Raw genomic sequence first — 15,973 nt, 5'->3', positions numbered from 1 at the left:
ACACACTCAATGTTATGTTACGAGACCAGTTGGTTTGCGACATACACGACGATGCCATTCAGTGCCATTTACTTGTGGAAGTTAATACTGACCATGAAGCGCGCCATGGAAATAACGCTGGGCATGGAAGTGCTGAGAGGGACTCACAGGCTTTGCAGAGTGTGCAACATGGCGCCGTTTTTTAGTTGGGGGTGGGAACCTGCGCTGGGCATGGTGTGAAAGCCACAGAGACAGCAGTGAAGCAGGACACAGTTTCTGCTGCTCGGAAAACTAAAAGGCATATTGGAAGCATTTCAGCAGTGATTCAGAAATTAATCTGTTACTGATGTGGGGGTAATCATGTACCAGAAACCTGCAGATTTAAGGAGGCAGAATGCCATTTCTGCCACAAAAAAGGACATGTAATAAAGCAATGCAGGGCAAAATCGAGACAGCCAATCAGACAGCAGACCAAGATGTTTGAAGTGCGTAATATAACTGAACCAGAAGCTGCTGATATGGATATCAATTCCCTATACAATGTCAAAGCAGTAAAAAATGAACCTGTAACCATCAACCTTCAAGTGAAGCCTTTAGTCATGGAGGTAGACACAAGAGCCTTGACCACAGTGGTGGGAGAACACGTATTTAAATACCTAAGTGAAAGTATCCAGCCACTGAATATGGAGCAAACCATGGCTCAGCTGAAGACATTCACTGGAGAGGCAATACAGGTAAAAGGCTTCGCCACTGTGCCTATGTCTTATAGACAACAGACAGCCCAGCTTCCAGTGATTATAGTGATGGACGAAGGACCTAGCCTCCTGGGCAGTGATTGGTTAAATGAAATTAAGCTCAAATGGTCAGAAATATTTCAAATATTTCAAGGAATTCCTGAGCTGTTAAGGGGGTACAGCAGCATACTTTGTGATGAATTGGGAAAGATAAAAGGCTTACAAGCAAAACCGTATGTCAATTTGGAGGCGTCACCCCAGTTCTTTAAGGCCAGACCTGTGCCTTATGCCCTAAAGGACAAGGTGGATGCAGAATTGTGCCGCTTAGAGAAGCTCAGCATCATCCAGCCAGTCCAATGTTCAGAATGGGCAGTGCCCATAGTCCCTGTGATGAAACCAGATCAAACTATTCACATCTGCGGAGATTATAAATTGACTGTGAACAAGACTGCTAAACTGGATAAATACCCTATCCCAAGGATAGAAGATTTGTACATAAAGCTAGCTGCAGGAAAATCCTACATCAAACTGGACATGAGCCCTGCATACCACCAGCTAGAGCTGGACAGCACGTCTAGAGGGTATGTAACCATCAAACGCACAAGGGCCTGTACCAATATACATGCCTACCCTTTGGTGTATCATCTGCCTGTGCAATCTTCCTAAGGACCATGGAAAGTCTACTGCAAGGACTTCCCCGAGTAGTAGTGTACGTGGATGATGTCCTGATCACAGGATCAACTGAAGCCAAACGTTTGGCTAACCTGGAATAAGTTTTAAGAAGATTTCTGAAGGCTGGTGTATGATTGAAGAAAGAGAAATGTACATTCCAAGCGACAGAAGTCACTTACCTAAGTCACCAGGAGAATGCCATGGGGTTGCATACAGTAGAGGAGAAAATTAGGGAAATCAGAAAAGTGCCCTCTTCTTCCAGTGTCACAGAACTCAAGTCTTTTTTGGGCAGGATAAATTATTACAGTCATTTCTTGCTAAAATTGTCAACAGTGTTAGCCCCTTTACACTTACTAATGAAAAAGAATCAATGTTGGTCATGGAATGCGTAACAAGAAGCCTTCATAAAAGTCAAGAAGCTGTTACACTCATTGTGTCTACTCGTACATTATGACCATCGTACATTATGACCCATCAAAAGAATTAATATTAACCTGTGCTGCATCTCCATGTGGTGTGGGAGCTGTGTTATCACACAGGATGGAAGATGGTTTTGAAAGACCCATAGGCTATGTCTCCAGAACCCCTCTGCAGCCGAGAAAGGTTATTCACAACTTGAAAAGGAAAATTTATCAGTGATATCAGTGGAGTAAAGAAATTCCATCAATATTTGCATGGGCGACATTTCACCATATTGTCAGATCACAAGCCACTAATGGGCTTATTTAGTGAAGATAAAACAACTTTGGCGACAGCCTCAGCCAGAATTCAATGGTGGGCTTTGATTTTGTCAGTGTATGACACCGTCCTGGTGTGCATATTACAAATGCAAATGCACTCAGTCGTTGCCATATGGCATTGTACATGCTCCAGTGCCACAAGAAGTTGTACTTGTGTTGAATTTCTTGAAGTCTTCACAGGTCTGTGCGAAGCAAATAAAGAATTGGACAAACAGGGATCCAATTCTATCAAAGGTTCAAGATAGGGTATTGCAAGGATGGTTGAATGCACCAGTCTTTGAAGAATAAGACCATTCCATGCCCATAAAACTGACTTAAGTTGTCAAGGTGGAATCTTGTTCTGGGGATCAAGAGTCATCGTCTCTTCACAAGGAAGGGAACCACTCTTGGCAGCGCTCCACAGTGCGTATACAGGCATTTCAAAGTTGAAGATACTTGTGTGGAGCTAGCCCATGGCCAGGTATAGACAATGATATAGAAAAAAATATTTAAACAGTGTCTCCAGTGTCAGCAAAAACAAAATTTGCCCATTTCAACATCTATCAGAGTGACCTGTCGACCCTAGGCTAGACTATATATAAACTATGTAGGTCCATTTTTAGGTACCATGTTTTTATTGATCATCAATGCGCGTTCTAAATGGATGGATGTGTGTGAAGTGAGCTCACCGACATTGTGTGCAACTATTGAAAAGCTGCACCAGTGTTTTAGTAAACATGGCCTAACAGAAGTCATTGTTTTGGATAATGGTACGGCCTTCACTAGTATGGAATTCCAGAGATTTGTGAGTTTAAATGGAATTAAACATATTAAAACAGCACAATATCATCCCTCGTCTATGGGTTAGCTGAAAGAGCGGTGCAAACTTTCAGATCAGGAATGAAGAAGTTATCCGAAGGTACTTTAGAAACTCGAATTTCATGTTTTCTTCTCAATTATCGTACGACTCCTCATGCAACTATGGATTCAACACCGTCTGAATTACTAATGAAACGCTGCCTTCATACAAGTCTGAGTCTGGTGTTTCCAATCTTAGAGGGGAAGGTAGAGAGAACCAGAGTAGTCAGAAAGTGAATCATAATATTCATTTTAAAACTTGAAGATTCACTGTAGGAGATACAGTTTCCATGTGGAATTTTGGAAATGGACCTAATTGGTTTCCTGGTATAATCATCTCTGAAACTGGACCTTTGTCATACCAAGTGGAAATGGAAGACCGGATTGTTCAAAAACATGTGGATCACCTAAGGAGTAGAGAGACACTCCAACAACCAGTTACTCCATCCGTAATTGATGTTGAACCTTTAATCCCTGAGGTGCCAGATCGACCTAGAATAGACATACCCGATGTCTCTGTTGAATTAACTAATTCTGAACTGCCATTGTCTAAGGATGTCCCTGAAGTGCAGTTCCTGATCATATCTATCCTGTGGGAGAATCTCAAGTGGTAGAGCTCCATCGCTGTAACTAAATTAGAAAATCCCCTCAGAGACGTAATCTATAATCACATGACCTTTCTGTATATGTATATGTTGTGAGTTAAGATATTCTTGTAAAGAAGAAATATAAAAAATTAAAGAGGGAGGAATGTACTGATTGTGGGTTAAAATCTTTATTACTGCCTTTAGGGATCATGAGGTTGTACAGACGAATCAGTCCTAAGCTGCGGGTAATCTTAGGGTGTTAGGAAATAAGAGTTAGTTTAAGTAAGTTATATTGTTATTTGTAGATATTAGGAATGAATTTTAGCTTTAAAGTTTAAGTTTGATTTGTATTTCTGTGTCTGTGTGTTAAGAAAGGTCAAATGGAGTTTTAGTTTCACTTTAAAAGGGTGCCTGAATTTCTAATGAGGTTTTTTATGACTGTTGCAGCTAAGTTAAACAAACAAGGGTAGAAGAATTGAACTGTTGCCTAGCAACAGGTGGTCAGAGAAGCAGATCCCTCCCACAGACATACACACACACAAGAGAAACAGCAGTTTTGATTTAGAAGCTGTGGAGTTCTGTTGTTTTTTTTTGAAAGTTGCTGCCAGGAGAGACTGGAGCAAAGGGGAATAGATAGCCAGTCCCAAGCTAAGAAAAACATCAAAAATCCAGGGGAGGGGAAAGCCCAAATAAGACCTTCTAGTCAAAGGAAGGACAGGAACCTGGAAAAGGTCCTGTTAAGTGAAGTTAAGAGTGAGGGGCTGAGAGAAAGGCTCCAAGCTTCAGATTTAAAGAGACAAAAGCTGCAAAAAGCAGATTTAAAGCAAGAACAGTTTGCATGAGGCAAGAAAGTCCAAAGAGATAGCCAAAGGTCTGTAGTTCTTTGCTATGGGCAATGTGATACAATGTACAGTGACAGCTGAGTCGGTGAGAGAGAGCACGTGGAAGACAGCTTGAATGCATGTGGTGACCTAGGGAAGAGGAACATTGGAAGGAGAGCTTGAAACCCTGGAGGTGAATCCTTGCGGAAGGCATCTGAGAGAAAATGTTGGTTTGGAGGAAGATTCCAAGGCAATGTCTTGGAAAGTGGAGCTCGGAAACCATCATGTGGAAGATGGAGTGCAGTGAGACTGGTTGGCTCATGGTGTGACAAATGTCTGGGGGGAGTTGATGAGAGATCCATGGCATCTGGCTGAGTTGACATCTGTCACTTGGTTTTAAAGTGTAATGTGTCTGACCACAGGTTGGTATAGGTTTACATGGACTGTGTATTTACTGTGAACATTAAATTATGGATACCTTTTGTAACTTCGGTTATCCTTACAAATCTGTATATATCTGTAAAGTTATAGTTGTGGGTGAAGGAGTTTTGTAATATAGTTCATTTTCTTGTTGAATAAATGTTTTTTTGTTAAAAGTTCATCAGCTGACTTTGGTGACTCTGTTCAGTAGCTAGTCCACATGTATCTAAACAAACAAATAAAAGTTAGGATCTATCAAGCTGGGTTCTACGCTAAGATCAGGCTTGTCCAATGGTAACCTTAGCTGGGCATCGTAACAAGGGGCAAAGCTTTCTAGTCATGGACCAGGTTCAAGCATGAAGCTTCTAAAAGAGCTCTGCAAATAACGTTATCTGTTTTGAGTAAGAAATCTGTCCGGTTCATTACAACTCTACAACAGGGTACTAGGGGATAGCCTGGAAATTATGAGCTGCACTGTTGAGTTGTTGAAAATGTTCTTTTGGAGGATGGGATTGTAATCTTTATGGAGAGAGACACCATCTTGTGAGTGAAGGGGATTTTGTCCATGTCATGGTGGTCAGCATATCGTTGGATCTCATGGGCTTTCTCTTCCTACCACTTATCCTTTATCTCCCGGATATATCTTTGGGTGTCAGGTTTGAGCTGTTGGAATGCTGCCTTCTTGATTTGCGACCTTGGGTTTTTCTGTCAGGCAGTGGAGGCTGCTTATTTTCATTCCAGGAGGTCACATATTTCTGCACCGTTTCATTGAACTAGTCCTGGTGACAACAATACTTGAACCCAATGGCCTGAACATAGGAGTCTAATATAGTTGACTTTATTTGATTCCATTGTTCTGGAATTCAGTTGGATGTTGAAGATTTTCCAGATTGGTTGTGAGCTGCACTTGGAATTCCTCTCCTCATTCAGGCTGCTTTAGGGCTGAGACAGTGATCTTCTTCCTATTGGACTTTTGGGTCTTGCAATGTCTTGGTACTAGATGGGTATTAAACATTTTGATCTGCCCAGCAGGCATCACTCCCCAACATGGATCAATAATGCAATTATCACTTATACCTTTGACTTGAATAACGACATAATCCAGGAGGTGCCAAAACATTGATCTAGGATGCCTCCATGTGGTTTTGTGTTTGTCTTTCTAGTGGAAGAGGGTGTGTGTTATAATGAGGCCATGCTGAGCACATTTTGTCAGCAGGGGTACATTATTGCATTGGCTTTTCCCACCCTCTTTTTCCTGACAGTTCCTCTCCAGACCTCAGAGTCACGGCCAAACCTGGCATTAAAGCCCCCCAGAAGGATGATCTTTTCATCTTATGGGATGACAGTGAGGACATTATTAAGGTCAGAGTAGAACTTTTCCTTAACATCTTCATTGTAGTCAAGGGTTGGGACCTATGCGCTGATGATGTTGGCATATTGATTATGGCTGAGCTTTAGGTGATGTCATGAGTCTTTCAGTTGTACAGCTGGGGAGTTCTGACAGTGTATCTAAGATCCTGTTCCAGATGGCAAAACCAACTCCATGGACACGAGTGTCGCTGTCAGCCTTTCCTTTCCAGTAGAAGGTATATTCCTCTGCTTGTTCCTTCAGCTGCCCTTCCTCAGGAATGAGGGTCTCACTGAGGCAGCAATGTCAATTTGGAATCTTGATAGCTCTCATGATCTGATTGCAGTTCCCCTTTCTGGACAGTCAATCTTGAGATTATCCATGAGTGTTCTAACATTCCAAGTTGCAAAATTTAATGTTTTCTTTCTTTGACCACAAAGACGGTGATCTCTCAGGGTATGGTTTTCCAGCCAGGAGAAAATGAGGCACACCATTTTTTAAAGGATCTTCTTTAGTCCCCTCCCCATTTGGGGTGAGCAGAGGGTATCCTGAAGAGGATTGCTCAGTCACAGATGCTGCTGCCCAAATACACCTCTGTTCCAATGACCTTCAAGCATCTATCGCCTGTGTGCAGATTCTTGACTAGGGACTCCCCGGTTCACGGCCTGTCCTTGTCACTAATTCTCCATCACCACAGGACTTTGCAGATGGACCCTAGTGGAAGCCTGCATGTAGTTTTATTTAGCGTGGAGACCTTGGGACACTGTCATTGTCCACATGATGTTACTGGGTTGGTGATCAGATTTCGGTGACGTGTTGAACCCCAGCAACCGGGACCACCTCCTGGATTATGTTGTTTTTCAGGTCAAAGATCTAAGTGATATTTGCATTATTGATCCATGTGGGGGACTGATGCCTCCTGGGCAGATCACAAACGTGTTTGACTGCATCCTTCTTCTGCCTTTGCTGCTGGTGAAACATGTAGTTTTCCTTCACCTGTTCTGCTATTGAAAACATTTTGGACTGCACTTTGTCTGGCACCTCCCCCCAACCTGGCCGTCATGGATGGCCCTACTAGGAGCAAGGAGCTCCCGAAAACATCGCTCAAGGAGTGCACAAGCCTCTCCACCAAGTCAAGATGGCAATCCACGGAGGGTGCCTTAGGACATTTGAGTCTTGATATAATTTTCTATCTAGCCTTGGTCAAATCAATGTGGGAAAAAGCAAATGAGAGTTGGATTGATCCTTTTTGCCTTGTTCAGCTGACTCCTGGTTGGTCCATCAAGTGCTCGGATTCAAGGATCTTTCCGCAGGCTAGAATTTTTTTGAAAGATGGTGTGAATGTAGTAGATCAATGGAAATAAAAATTGAGAGGGATTGTAGAATGGGCTGCTGACTCAGTAACAACCCTTTCACATTATCGCACAAAATCTACCCAATGTGTGGGTTAATGTGGGAGAGGAACTTAATCTTGATTAGTATTATTAAAAGACCCTCCGGCAACTAAAGTGAGGTCATTTGCTTGAGATCTAATGAAATGAAAAATAATGTCCAGCAGCAGCACTGGAACAACCTAATCGTGCACTTCAAACATTTATTGGTAGCAAACCCGAGACTTTTTGCCCTTCCGCTAGAACTAAGTGAAAATTCAAATTAAGTCTCACATATCCTAATCCAGGGCCTTGCTTTAATATTGATATGTTTAGAATCATCTAGAAATGGAATATTTTTAATTGTCTTTTTAAATTTTTAAAATTATTTAGAAGTTAAATAAAAATCTTATAAAATACAATATTCATAGCCACAAACGTATTTTAAACCTGTATTAATTTTCCATTGTCAGTAAAGAGATACTTGAAGCCTCTTATGAATGTGATTAGCTGGATTTTCAGTAATGAAACATTTTGCCCAGCTGGTTTCTTTTTCTAATTATTTCATAATTTAAGGATTACTGAAGCTTGGGAATAAAGTGCAACTCTTTTAAAGTTTACAGTAAGCTTTGAAGATCCAGAATTTCAGGTGTTCACAAAAGCCCAAACTGTGGATTATGCTCCTTAATACTTTTGGAACCAGTTTAATATTGCCTATGAGGCTCACATGGCTTTCAAATCAAGGTAAACAGAGTTGCAGATATTGAAATTAAAATAATTTATACTGATCTTTTTACTAGCCCCCAGTTCTGCTGCAATGTCAAATGATTAAAATAAAACTAAGAATAATTATATCCTTTCTATCATTAGAAACTTCAATGGTGTTAAGTGGACTGACTGAGTTCTTTTTGAACTTTGATTGTAAAGTTTAAAAAGTCAGCTGCTTATCAGTTGTGTTTATGTCTTTTCCAGGTGGCCTTGGAAAAATAGAACCGCATGTCTTTGATAAGAATATATAGCGGCACTCTGCATGTACTGATTTGGCATGAAGTCAGATAATACTTTGTATCAACACAAGACATATAGGGCGGGATTTTCCCCTCTAGCCTGTTTCATGATGGGACCAGCAAATTCAGAGAAAGGCCAAAAATCGGAAACCCGCTGGTGGGAAAACAGTTTGGAATTTTCCCCTCACCACTTTCCTGGTGGGCTGATGGTGGGTAGGGTTTCCTGCTGATCTATGGCAGGAACCCCATTTTCATGCATTACCTTGTCAGGACCGCTCATTAAAAACGCAACTCACCGGAATCACGTAGCTCCTTCCAATCTAGCACCACACCAGCGGGAAATCAGACTGGCCTGAATCATGTTTGGAAATAAGTGGCATGTGGCTGTTAGCCTTCACTTCACTCCTGAGTGAGTGCAACATTCAAAGCCAACCTGCAACAACACCGCTCTGGGTTCTCACCAAAAACAGTGATGCTACACAGGTAGGGGGCAGGGTTGCTCTGCTCACTGGCTTCCTCTGTTCTATGGGAGGGTGTGTTGTGCAGGTTTCAGGCAGGGCTGCATACAAGACAAAGACCAGCAGTGTGGTGTTGGGCGGTGGTGGTGGGCGTGTAGTAGGGGATGTGGTGGGGAAGGAAGACAGAGACATGTGGAACTATGGGCAATGGTGGGGTTGGAGCAGGGGTGGATGGGGAAATGACAGCAGGCAGAGAGGAGGCCAAGGGTGGGGAAGCTGGAGCCCAACATTAAAAACTGGAACACAGACATAGAAGGTAGTGGAATGAGAACAGAACTGTACAAATTAGAGCGGATGCACGCAGAGGGCACAAGAGGGTATGGCCTGTACAGAAATCAAGGAGGTGGGGGAGGGGAAAAGATTGTACATGGATTGCAAAGAGACTCATGGGGGGACAGGAGAAGGGACACCATGTTGTCAGCAGTAAGGAAGGAATGGGAGAGATTATTGAAAGGCAGTCATAGTCCCTGGTCTGGGGCCAAGTAGACAGGGTGCGAGAGTAAAGGTTGTTCTGGGGCTTTGCGGGCCATGCTACAGGGTTATGCATGGCATGCACATCATAGTACTGCTGCAGGGAGGAGCAAGGCCTGTGTGCTCAATCGGGATAAAGCACAACCTGGTGTGCAGGTCATGGCCATGGTCTTGTCTGTCTTGGTACTGGGTTGCAGATGGGATGGTCAGGGTTAGGGGAGGCATCTGCAGCTTGTAAAGGGAGAAAATGTAACACAGAGGTGGTTATTCGATACTTTCCTGGGGTGAGAGCAGTCTCCTCGGTATGTGACCTTGCACATTGCCTCGAGATGGGGAAGGGTAAGCTCCACATTGGGCATGGGGACATCAACAGTGATGGGGTCAGCTGGGAAGGTTGTAATATTGACCACAATTACTGTAAGATCCAGAAATACTGGGGGAGGCTGGAGAATAATGGGAGGGAGCTATACCTACACACCTTGGGCTTCCAGGAAGCTTGGAGGAACTCGAACACTCACAGGGGGACAGTCAAAGCTGGACTCAAAATAAAGTCTCACCACCACCAACTTGCAAGCCGGAAGTTGTGGCGCAGTTAGAAATCAGAACCGGATGAGTGTGGGAGGAACCCAGGGCTGGTCTTAGGAGCGCATTTCAGGGGGCATCCTCAAACTGCTTGGTCTCTAAACATTGAAATGAAATCAGAGCTGAGAGAAAAGAGGAAGACTTCCATTAGAAGGTGCAATTGGAGCCATTGCCTTTTGTTGTGCTTTAGCAAGAGGCTGCAGGAGCCACTGGTTTCACAATACATTTGAGCTTTAGCAGAGAGGTATGTGAGAATAGAAAATGTAGGCAATAGCAAAGGAAGCACAGCTGCTGCATACCTGCCAGATCATCAATGAAAGCCTATAAAGTGCTTTCTTCAATTGGCATGGATAACGGGCCAAAGGGCATCCAGTCATTGTTGAAATGCAAGTTGAGCTTGATCAATGTACAAGATCCCAGATTGCAGGAGTGCCTTTGGTAAGGTCTCACAGTTCATAATGTGTCCAAAGCTCTCCCAAGCTCTGTGGGATTGAGATGTCAAATATCAAGGTTGTCATCATGGGCGCCTAGATATGTAAGTGTGCAACTCAGCTGCAAAGCTGCATCAGCAAAAAGCTATGAGCATAGGCGCAGCTCTGGGACCTGATATTGGCTTTCTCTATGCGAGTGGGTGATCTGCTACGTTTGCCCAGTGTTTATTAATCTCTTGCATCTATCATTCCCCAGGGTGAAGGAGGGTTGAATAATGGAGCCTGTGGTCAATGCTGCCTTATTGATGGCAGTGATCTGACTGCGGAGGAGGAGAAGGGCCTGGCGCTGCCTATCCCAGATTCGAGAGGAGGTCCGGCCTGAGGTCCATGGTCCAGGGGAGCCCCAGCAACACCTACAGGATGAGGAGTTAGACCTATCCTACAGAGATGACTCGCATGACCAAGGTTCTACTGAAGAAGACTTTCCCATCTGGAGATGAGCAAAATACAGTGCCATGCATGACTGTGCTTGTCAAGCGATATGGTGGATCATATCTGCCACATTTTGCAGCAGCATCTAATGCCCCATGGACTGGGAGGACATCCCCTGCCAGTGCCCTTAAAGGTCACTGTTGCACTCAATTTTTTTGCCTGCGGATCACTCCAGGGATCCATGGGGAACCTATGCAGCATCTCACAGTCCTCAGCACATAAATGTATCAGGGAGGTGACAAATGCCCTTTACAGTACGACTCATCACTATGTCAACTTCACACTCAATGAAGCTAGCCAGGCTGCTAGATTTCGGGGGTTTGCAGATTTCTCAGGCTTCCCTAGAGTACAGGGTGCAATCGATTGAGAGCTCCATGGCAACAGCCCCTGGGTTCCACTCCATCAACGTTCAACTGTTGTGTGATCATCAAAAACACATCATGCACATTTGTACCAGGTACCCTGGGAGTTGCCATGACTATCCATCCTGAGTCACTCCCAGGTGCCTCACATATTCTATGGGCCTCAGCAAAGACAGGATTGGCTGCTTGAGGATAAGGGGAACTCACTCCAGTGATGGCTCATGACACCAATGCGTCGTCCTCTGAGTTATTCAGAACAGAGATACAATGAGGCGCATAAGGCAACACTGTCCATCAGTGAGCAAACCATTGGCATCCTGAAGATGCGCTTCTGATGCCGGGACCATTCAGGTGGGTCTCAGCAGTACTCTCCACAGAGGGTGCCCTGCATCATCGTGGTCTGTTGCACCCTTCATAACCTGGCACTTCAAAGAAGGAATCCTTGCCAGAGGGAGACATGGAGGAGTCTGAGAGCTCCTCAGATGATGAACAGCAGGATGGTCAGGAACCTGAAATGGGAGATGAGGGTCTGTTTCCACATGAGGATGCCCTCAAAGAACACAAGGTGGAAGGCGAGTCTGTGACACACTGATAGCCATACAATTCCAGGATGGTTAAGGTGCAAGCAATGGGGCACATCCACATTCCTTCTGTCCCTTACTGCCATGCCAGGGGGTGAAGGGCCTTTACAACCAGTGACATCAACAGCAAGTTCAACATTTGGTCTTGCACCTTCAACCCTCTTGATTCACTAAGCCCTATTCATTGAAAATGTCAGCAGCAAACCCTTCATTGGTGGGCTCTGGGAAGTGACAGTCACCATAATAGATGCTGCGTCAAAAGCCTTGATGCAGTGGTCACCATCTTTATGAGAAGCTTTTTGCGGACATTGTGATGTGCGCATGATTGGAGAGAGCACCATGGCTGCAGGTCTTGTGCTTTGGCACTAACAATGAAGGCAGCCTTCTCATTTGGAGAGACAACTACAGCTTACCCTCCAAGGCTATTGAGCACGTCTCCATGGTGTCCTGTGAGGAGCATTGTTGCTAATGCATTTTGCAGGTGCTTCAGTGAAAAGTTTCATACATCCCCCTGACATAACACAAGATTAGAATAAATATCACGAGTCAGCTATACATCACATAAATATGAGGCTCACAAAGGGTGGTGAACATTGAATGGGAGCATGGTTGACCCTCACAATAAGAGGCCACACAGATGCATATGTATGATGCTTTAAAATGACTACCTCCAGCTGCCCCTAGCGAACCTAACTGCCCCCTGGATATTAACATATTAGTTGGTGCTTGAAACAATATAGGCAGAGAGATCGGTTAACTTAGTCCAGTGACTAAGACATCATCCAGGTAAACAGTGACATGGGGCAGTCCCTGAAGTTCATGGTACACTGGAAAATAGCACATGCCAAGGCTACCCCAAAGGGTAGTCTAGTATATTGATACAATCCTCCATGCATACTGATGGTTACAAATTCACTAGAGCCTTCTTCCAACTCTACCTGTTGCTAGGCGTGGCTCATGTCAAGTTTTGACTATGTGATGCCCCCTGCCAATTTCAAATAAAATTCGTCAATCTTGGTATGGTGTTTCTATCAAGTTTTGTCACTCAGTTTGCAGTTAGCTTATTGTCACCGCATAAGCGAACACTTTGGTCTGGCTTCAGTACGGGTATTATGCGTGTCTCCCATTTGGAAAATTGCACCGGTTGTAAGATACCCAACGTTTTAGCCTATTTATTTCTTGACCTTGTCCCGTAGGGCATAAGGGACTGGTCTGGCTTTGATAAATCCAGGGATTGTGTTAGGGTCTATGTGGATTTTGGCTTGTAGCCCATGAATCCTTCCTAGCTTGTCACTGAAAATGGAAGCGTACTTTTGTAACAATTCTTTTAAGTTTCTCATTCTGACTTGAAAAATCTCAGCCCAATGCAATTTAATCTTTTTGAGCTGTTGCGACCAATTAAACTGGGGCCTGCCCCAGCTACTACTATAAGGAGTAAATTTGCAGACTGATCCCCATAATGCACCAGGACTTGACATGACCCTTTCACTCTTATCTCTTTGCCTGTATATGTTTTAAATTTAGTGTCTGATTGTTCCAAGCTTAAAGGATGGACTCCTTTATTCAAGTATCTGAACGTATGTTCTCCTATGGCAGACATTGATGCCCCAGTATCGACATCCATCTTGATGGGTTGCTCATTGACTCTAATTACTATCTGTATTGGCTCAGCTCTACCCATTTTCAGGTTATATACTGAATAGATGTCAGGTTCTGCTTCCTCTGGTTCTTCAACGAAGCAGATTTCGTGATTTCTACTTCTGTTTTAAAATGCTGTCTCAGCCTATCTTTACAGTGTCGCATTATGTGACCATTGCGGTGGCAAAGAAAGCATTTGATATTTCTGAACTGTCGATCACCTGCAGGCTGCCTGGATGCATTTCTCTTATTAATGTCGTGGGTTTTCACTGTAGTACTGTTGTTCTTCAATGGTCTGTACATAGCGCGTATTCCCCGCTTTTCTGCGGAGTCTACGCGCCTTTTCTTACCAGCCCTTCCTGGTCTACAAGATAGATGGCGCCATTTATTGCCTTGAGTCTCTAACAGCGATCTCCATGGCTGTCGCCAATTCTAATGCCTTACTGAAGTCTAGATTAGTTTCAGATAGCAATCGCCTTTGAATAGCATTGTCCCCGATTCCGCACATCAATTGGTCTCTCAACATGACACTAACTGAAGTTCCGAACTCACAATATTCCGTTAAATCCTTTAAATCAGCTACATAGCCAGCGATTGTCTCTCCTGGAAGCTTATTCCTCCAGTTGAATTTAAAATGATGCATAGTGACTGAGGCCTTTGGCTTCAGGTAGTTTTTTACAATGTTTACTAACTCGTCGAAAGTCTTCATTTCGGGGGTGTTAGGTGATGTGAGGCTGCGGATCAGCCTGTAAGTTTTGCTCCCACACATGGAAAAAAGAATCTCCCTCTTCTTGTCCTCCCCTGCTTTGTCATTAGCAGTAAAGAAGAACGCTAGGCATTCGATGCAATGAGACCAGTCATCAAAAACGGTGGAATGGTTCAAGATGCCCAAACTGCGGCCTACTCAATGACTAAAGAGACTGCGCTTTTAAACAGCTTTCAAGGTAGTGGTGAAGTAATGTAGCTGGCTTCCTGCGGCTTTCTTGATTGTCGTCAATTGATCTGGTTTATCCTCATTGCCAGTTTTATGTTTTTGGTTATCAGGTTTGCTTTGTTCGGCGAACCTAGCTGCCCTTTTGATATTAACACGTTAGCACAGGCAGAGAGATTGATTAACTGAACAAACACTGGTAGTTTATTGGAACTAAGCACAGGGCACTAACAACAGGCGTGCTTCTTCAATCACCTCTAGCTTAGACGTCCTGTTACCCAAGAAACCCATGCTGTGTAGCCATTGGTCAATACAGTCACATGGTCAACTAACTACATTCTCTTAAAGGTACATAGCACTCCACTTTACCACAGCTCCATTCTCATGAACAGCAAACATAGTGACAAATGCTTGGACTCACTCAAGTTCTGTCGAAGGGTCATGAGGACTCGAAACGTCAACTCTTTTCTTCTCCACCGATGCTGCCAGACCTGCTGAGTTTTTCCAGGTAATTCTGTTTTTGTTTTGGATTTCCAGCATCTGCAGTTTTTTTGTTTGTATCTCTGTAGTTACAATTGCATTATATTCACAGTGATCGAACAGCTGTGATCCAGAAATGATTTTAAAGCTTCTTAATTCTTCTAATGCTACCGTTGCATCTAGGTGCATCCCTGACATCTGCGGCAGAAGTGGAGGCAACAGGTCTGTTGTCTTTAATGACATCGGTGGTCACCCTCTAGAGGGTCAAGAGCTGGAGGACCCCCAGCCTGCTTTGGATGTCCGGCTGTGGGGCAGGTGCACTCTCCTCGGCTTGTATAGCTGGAGGTGATGTGGTCACAGGCAGAGGAGATTGGGATTGGCTGGACTCCTGGGTGGATGCCCCCAGGGTCTCCAGCTGCTCGTCCTCTTCCCTGTGGGTGCCCAAGGGACCTTGCCTGACTCCCTGAGGAGATGGAGCACCTGGAGAGAGGTCAAGGTGCCCCACTCCAATCTCACCTAACCACTGATGGATCCCACCAAAGTCTATAGTGATGAAGTGAAGGTCCGAGCACAAATCTGGCAGGATCTGCTTGTTTGCAAGGCACGAGACGCTCACATGTTGCATCCACAATATCAGACAGAACATGGACGGACTCCTCCATTCTTCACTCTCATCTGTTGACTGCCTCATGCAACTTTACCTGATTTTTAACTACCTGTTGTTGCATCTCCAGCATGTCTAAGATGGCACTTTCCAGCGGCTCATCATCAGACTCCAATTCAGTGGGTGGTTGATCTCCAGCAGTCCTCTGAGTGCCAGAGACCTGGGCTGTCACTACCTCCGACTGCTGTGGAGACATGCTCATGAATTGTTGGCCAGAATATGACCCCGAACCTGCTCAATAACTGGGTTTTACCAGGGTGTGCATCTCTGAGCTGGTGGGGGGTGCAGGTGAGTGCAGTGACAGGTCT

The sequence above is a fragment of the Carcharodon carcharias genome, chromosome 1 (assembly GCF_017639515.1).
Source record: "Carcharodon carcharias isolate sCarCar2 chromosome 1, sCarCar2.pri, whole genome shotgun sequence".
In the NCBI taxonomy this organism is placed as follows: Eukaryota; Metazoa; Chordata; class Chondrichthyes; order Lamniformes; family Lamnidae; genus Carcharodon; species Carcharodon carcharias.
The sequence above is the reverse complement of the archived record's forward strand: the minus strand, read 5'-3'. Positions refer to the sequence as shown.